A 7,440-nucleotide genomic window follows, 5' to 3' on the forward strand; every position below is an offset into this window, starting at 1 on the left:
CAGTGTATACAAGCCGCTGAGTCACTCCAGCTTTTTGTGTCTATCTTCGGTTTAATCCAGCATCTGCAGTTACTTCCAACACTACACCTTATTTTGCACCTCTCTGGACTGAATTTCACTGGATCCTTTTCTACCCACCCAAGCCCCTACTGCCTCACAGTACCGGAGACCAGGGTTCAAACCCGACTTCGGGCGCTGTCTATGTGGAGTTTGCACGTTCTCTCCGTGATCACGTGAGTTTCCTCTGGGTACTCTGGTTACCTCCCACATCCCAAAGGGAAAAGGGAAACAAGGTCCTATGGCCCACTGTATCCTTGTCAACCTTTCTACCCATTTACATGAATCCCAATTCCTCACGTTTGGTCCATATGATTGGCAACGTGGGACTTTGACAAAAGCATTGCTGAAGTTCTTGGAACTAAAATACTTGCAGTAGGTTTCTCCAAAGAAATTCTTGGAATGTAAGTATTCGTGTCCATAAGAAATCTCATTGGGGGAAAATTGGCCTTGAAATAGAATCTGACTACGATTCACTGCAATTCGGGCATTTTTAAACCTTTGTCCTTTGTTGAACAAATCTGGGTCTTGCATGCCTTCTCATCAGAAGCACAACGCCAACTATATCTGGATTTCCGATTAGTCATATGTAAAAGCCAATACCATGTGATTCACTTGGAATTGGTGCGGCTTTTTTTTCCTCCCGAATGAATGAGCTGATTTTTTTTTTATTTTAATTTTTTTACGAGCATCAGAAAATAGCCCAGATATCATGACCCCATCCCATAAAGAAAGGCTGCTTGATAATGGGTCAGTCATCCTTTCCACATCTGTTGAAGAAAGGCTTTTGCAATCTGCCTTGTGGATTTATTAGGAACATTTTGCAGATACTGAAATCTCTATGTTTGTTGGTTTGGTTTTTAATGATTGCATTTTTGGGGATTGAAATCAGCTCGTAGCTTTGTTTTTGGTTAGTTAGGAAGATTGACAATGACGCTGGTGCTAAATTTGGCCAATTCCTTAGACAGGTATTAAGTTACAACCACTTGGAAGGAATAATCCAAACAGGCGTGTTTGAAGGAATTCAACTAATTTAAGTGTTGCTTTAAAATATTTCAGAAAAAGCATTGCATAAGCATTGATAGTTTCAGGAAGTTTGTGGCAGCTTCAGCTGCAAGAAGCGATATATTTTTGGGTGTGAATCTTGGCTGTGTGGAAAACATTCTTGCAGCTGTATCAAGTAGCTCAAGTAGTGGGACTTGAACTGATGTTTGGTGGAGTCCTGAGGGAGGCCTGGATGGAATGGATGCAGAGAGGATGTTTCTACTAGTGGGAGAGTCTAGGACCAGAGGCCACAGCCTCAGAAATAAAGGATGCACCTTTAGGAACGAGATGAGGAGGAATTTCTTTGGTCAGAGGGTGGTGAATCTGTGGAATTCATTGCCACAGAAGGCCAAGTCAATGGATATTTTTAAGGCAGAGATAGACAGATTTTTGGTTAGTACGGGTGTCAGGGGTTATGGGGAGAAGGCTGGAGAATGGGGTTAGGAGGGAAAAGATATGCCATGATTGAATGACGGAGTGGACTTGATGGGCCGAATGGCCTAATTCTGCTCCTATCATTTATGAACTTAAGAAGTAGAGCTTTGCCTATGGTGTCATCTTTGCCAGTGTTCTCTCAGGTAATGTTCAATAACCTTCTCTTGAACACCAGTAGAGTTTCTCAGTGGCATGCCTGTCCTGCCGAGTGTCTTCAGTACTTTGTATCTCTTTTTTGTAAACCAGCATCTGCAGTTCCTTGTGTTTAGTTGAGTTTATTGTCACGTGTACCGAGGTACAGTGAAAAGCTTTTGTTGCGTGCTAACCCGTCAGCAGAAAGACAATACATGATTACAATCGAGCCATTTACAGTGTAGAGATACATGACAAGACAATACAGATCTGAGAGGAGTTTAAGAAGATCGTAGATAAAGTAAGGAATGTTGCTGCATGGAGTAGAGATTTATGAGTGTGGAGCGATTGTAATATGTGACTGTAGATTTGCTTCTGTGGCCAGCAAATGAATGGTTGCCTGGATTGGGCATCATTGTATTATTTGCAATCTGCTCTCAGAATTTTGCTAATGGGCCTGTCCCACTTGGCGATTTTTTTAAGTCAACATTCGGTGACTGTCATAGTCATAGCAGGTCGCCGAAAAAAACCGGCGGCAACCTACGTCATCCTGGCGACAATTTACGACAGCGCCCACATCAGGAGAAGTCAAGCTTCGCTCATTGGCGCCAAACCCACTGTCGCTGAAAATGTTTCGACGTTGAAAATTTATCGGCGACCAGAAAGACGCTACGACTTTTTTGCGCGGCTGAGGAGACGACTCCCGGCGAACATGTGGCGAGAAAATAGTCTCCTGTAGTTGCCTAAAAAATCACCTAAGTGGGACAGGCCCATAAGGAGTTTTCCATGTATGATTTAGAAACATGTCTGTGGCCATTGACATTGGGAGTATTTATGGTGGAGGCTTGGACAATCCCAACATCCCATCCTATCCCCCGGAGCTGCACAACATTAATGTCACTGATTCAGAGTGTGGTGGGTATGTGGAATCAGCTTCCAGAGGTACAATAACAACATTTAAAAGACACTTGGATAGGTACATGGAATGGAAAGGTTAGAGGGATATTGACCAATTGCAGGCAAACGGGACTAGCTTAGGTGGGCAGCTTGGATGCATGGATTAGTTGGACCGAAGGATCTTGTTACCATGTTGTACGACTCTGACTCTATTCAAGATATTGTTATTTATAGGATCTTGTTGCGTGCAAAATAGTGACCACATTTTCTGGGTCTCAATATTGAGTACACTTAGGGGTGGCACGGTGGCGCAGCAGTAGAGTTGCTGCCTCACAGCACCAGGGTCCCAGCTGCCATCCTGACTATGGGTGCTGTCTGTATGGAATTTGTTCCTTCTCCCCGTGACCTGAGTGGGTTTTCTCCAGGTGCTCCGGGTTCCTCCCACACTCCAAAGACGTACAGGTTTGTAGGTTAATTGGCTTCTGTAAATTGTAAATTGCCCCTGGTGTGTGTAGGACAGTGCCCCGCTGTATCTCTCAAGTCCAAAGTTTTTAAAGTCTAAAGTCTAACTTTACAACTACTCATTGGCTGTAGTTTTACACTATCCTGAGGTCAAACAATATGCGCTAGATTTCTTTGGTTATTTCTCAATTCAAGTGAAATTGCATCTGAGAGGGGGATAGTGACTAATGTTAGAATATTCACCTGGAATCTTATGAGATCTATCTGGCAATAGGCACAGTAAGATCTAGCCCAGATATGTGACAGAACAGTCGTGTGACAACAAGGTATTGATCTCTGACACATCATATGATGGAAATAAGGCCACGTGTCAGATCTGGACTCGTGCTAATGAACAGTGTGTCGGAGCTGGTAGTTCAAGGGTTAACTCAGCTACACTATCCTGTGCAGAATTTACAATTAGATGAAATGATGGCGCAGCTGAGGTTCCGACTGTAAATCAGAGTGCTTTTACAGACTTTCTCTTCACACAACACAGCCTTATATGTCCCTGTACATCTCTGCTGCAGCCCGGAGACGAGAAAGAACAAATCCAGAACGGTGTCCTTGGTTCTTGCCAACAGTCGTATAAACACATACTTCAGGGGATTTCAGGCTTTATATGGATATCAGACATCAGCTGCTAAATCTCTCACTGAAGACGGATCACACCTCGCACAGGAGTTTCTTCACCATGAGGCAAATTCAACTGCTTCCCTTTTGCAGAAATCTCTTTAAGTCCACGCATACTGGTAGCACGACACATTTATAATGCCTTGGGTGTGTGGGCACAGGAGGCCACCTCCGTGGGTGCAAGTTTATTGAAGGATTTGTGCAATGAATTACCGAGTAGAGTATGTTTTTGTGACATGGAGGGGGTGTGCCCTGTAGGATGGAGGGCAGTGGTGGGGCAATAGTGCATGTGTATCTATGAGGGGAGTAAGCAATGTTTAGTGGTGTCAGCTCTGCAACTATGTAGTCCAGCGGGTCACGTTCACTGCTATTTACCTCCGAGTGGTGAATCCGTGGAATTCTTTGCTGTGGAGGCCAGGCGAATGGACATTTTCAAGGCAGAGATAGATTCTTGATTAGTACGGGTGTTGGGGTTATGGGGAGAAGGCAGGAGACTGGGGTTGGGAGGGAGAGATAGATCAGCCATAATTGAATGGCACAGAGGCCGAATGCCCTAATTCTACCTCTATCACTTATGACATAAGTAGGCAGAAGGGAACAGCATTCTGATGTAGGAATGTGTCAGAACATTGGGATAGGACTCTGATTGAACAGCAGCCACCATCCACTACACACAGCTGGAATGGAAGCATATTATTCTCAATCCCCAGGGTCTACATCAGAAGCAGAGCTGTGTGCCAATCTTTTGCTGTAGTAGGTCCATTGTGGGCTATCATGGACTATCTCTGACTCAGTCCCCGCTGTAATGCCCAATGACTCCTTTTTTAGTCTAGGATCGACCGGTGATGTCAGTAATTCTCTCGAGCTGCTGTCACGGAGTTGGGGGGAGCTGGCCCTGCAACCCTGCAGTAGCTCTGCTACTTGAATTGCTGCCATGTGCCTATTTAAGGAGCAGATTTGGACAATCCCGGCATTCCGTCATATTCCTCGGAGCTGCACTCCAGAAATCCTGAAGAAATTAACATTTAAAAATAACACCATGACCAGGTCAACAGTAATTTATAATAGAATGATAAAAGGCTGGATTTAATTGGTCCGCAGTTTGTTGCCTGTCACTGAAAAAATTACAACTTGGACGCTAACGGATCTGTAAAGTTGACCGTTGTGATTGAACTTGCCCCATCTAACAACCTGTTGGAGCCACTTTTCTTGGCTTGGCAAAGTTGGCACTCCACTTCCTATCTCAGGTCACTCTAATGTCACGACCAGAAATGTCCGCAGAGTGTTTCAATATGTTTTAACACAGTGGGAGATGCTTTACTTTTTTTACTTTAGAGATGCAGTGCGGAAGCAGGTCCTTTGGCCAGAGTCCGCGCTGACCACCGATCATCCCGTACACTAGCATTGTCCTACCTACACACACTAGGGGCAATTTACAATTTTACAGTCTACAAACCTGTGCATCTTTGAAGTGTGGGAGGAAACCAGAGCACTCGGAGAAAACCCACTTGGTCACAAGGAGAACGTACAAACTCCGTACAGACAGCACCCGTAGTCAGGCATGAAACCAGGTCACTGGCGCTGTAATACCCCTGTCCCACTTAGGAAACCTGAACGGAAACCTCTGGAGACTTTATGCCCCACCCAAGGTTTCCGTGCGGTTCCCGGAGGCTGCAGGTGGTTGCCGGAGGTTGCAGGTAGTGGAAGCAGGTAGGGAGATTGACAAAAACCTCCAGGGAACCGCACGGAAAGTGGGAGAGAGGCATAAGGCAGCAACTCTACCGCTGCGCCACTCACTGCTGCCCAAGATAGTTTCTTGATGAGCAAATGGATTTAAATGTGTCGGAAGGAACTGCAGATGCTGGCTTATAACGAAGATAGATACAAAATGCTGGAGTAACTTAGCGGGTCAGGCAGCATCTCTTCTTCAGAGACCCTTCTTCAGACCTGAAACGTCACCTACTTCATTACTCCAGAGATGCTGCCAGACCCGCTGAGTTACCCCAGCACTTTGTGTCTGTTTACCATGTAACAATCTGTTGGAGCCACTTTACTTTGCTTGGTCTCCCTATCCCAGGTCTCTCCACCGTCACCACCAGAGTATTTCAATATTTTCTAAAGCAGAGGGGGATAGTTTCTTGATGAGCAAAGGGGAAAAAGTTTAAATGTGTCGGAAGGAACTGCAGATGCTGGCTTATACCGAGGATAGACACAGAATGCTGGAATATCTCAGCGGGTCAGGCAGCATCTCTGGAGAAAAGGAATAGATGACATTTCAGGTCGGAACCCTTCTTCAGACTGTGAGAGAAGGCCAGAACGAAACACTGGCCACTGCTTGTGACTCTGCAGAGCCTTGCCTTGCCACCGACCACCACCACCACCCGAGTTCCAGAATCAGCTCCCTAAAGGTTAACTTGGGTGTACAGGAATCAGATCAGCGGAGTTAGCTTGGGGGACTGAATGGTCCACGTCTGCTACTTCATCGGTCCCATCTCTGCACCCTCACTTTCCCTACTAAGCATCGTTCCACTGACATGTGGAGCATGGGGAGATGAAAGAGGCCAGATCAATGTATTAGAGAGAGGGATGATAGTTGGACAAATGTTGCCCATTATCTCTTCTAAGAAGCACAATAACGTTCAGTTTGGAGATACGTTAAAACATAGAAACAGAAAATATGTGCAGGAGTAGGCCATTCAGCTTTTCAAGCCAGCACTGCCATTCAATATGATCATCTAAAACCCTGCTTTCTCCATATCCCTTATTTCCATTAGCCCTAAAAGCTAAATCTACCTCCCTCTTGAAAACATCCCGTGAATTGGCCTCCACTGCCTTCTGTGGCAGAGAATTCCACAGATTCACAACTCTCTGGGTGGAAACGTTTTTCGCTTATCTCAGTCCAAATTGGCCTACCCCTTATTCTTAAACTGTGTGACCCCTGGTTCTGGACAGCGTGGAAACAGGCCCTTTGACCCACCAAGTCCACACTGACCATCAATCTCCCGTACACTAGTTCCATGTTCAATGCACCTACACATCCTACACACTAGGGGTGATTTTCAGAAGCCAATTAACCTACAAACCTGCCCGTCCTTAGAGGAAACTTGAGCACCTGGAGGACACCCACGTGGTCACAGGGAGACCCACATATGAATTCTGCAGTTAGCACCCGTAGTCAGGATTGAACCCGGGACTCTGGCGCCGTGAGGCAGCGACTCTACCGCTGTGCCGCCCTAGAATCAGTCAGGTCAGGGTGACCTATAGGCTGATGGACAACAATAGGCTGGGTGTCCCATAAACTGTGACAGGGCACTTCTGTTACCCTATTTGGTAAGTGTCTACAAAGAGTTTTGATCCCCGTAGTATTCCTTCTGACTTGTTTCCTAAAGCGGGAGAAATTGCGCTTCTGTTTATAATTCCTTCCAGCTGCAAGTGCTTCACGTGTCATTGCTAACCTTCTCGACAAAACCTGACAAATCGGTGAAAAGTGTTCGGAGTGGTAGCTTGATAATATCCACATGGATGCTGGCATGTGATGTACGCATCACTGGCCCAGATCAGGTTGGTTACCTCAGACCACTGGGTTATTTGAACAACAAAGAACTTTTATTCACTGAAACACAAATACAGAGTAGTTACAAAATCAAGACAATTATCAGATGGAAATGTCCTCAACTTTATCTACGTATACACTCGACCCCATGCGGCGACCAGCATTCACGGAAGGCCTCCAGGGTCCCC

This window comes from Leucoraja erinacea, chromosome 39, assembly GCF_028641065.1.
Source record: "Leucoraja erinacea ecotype New England chromosome 39, Leri_hhj_1, whole genome shotgun sequence".
NCBI lineage: Eukaryota > Metazoa > Chordata > Chondrichthyes > Rajiformes > Rajidae > Leucoraja > Leucoraja erinaceus.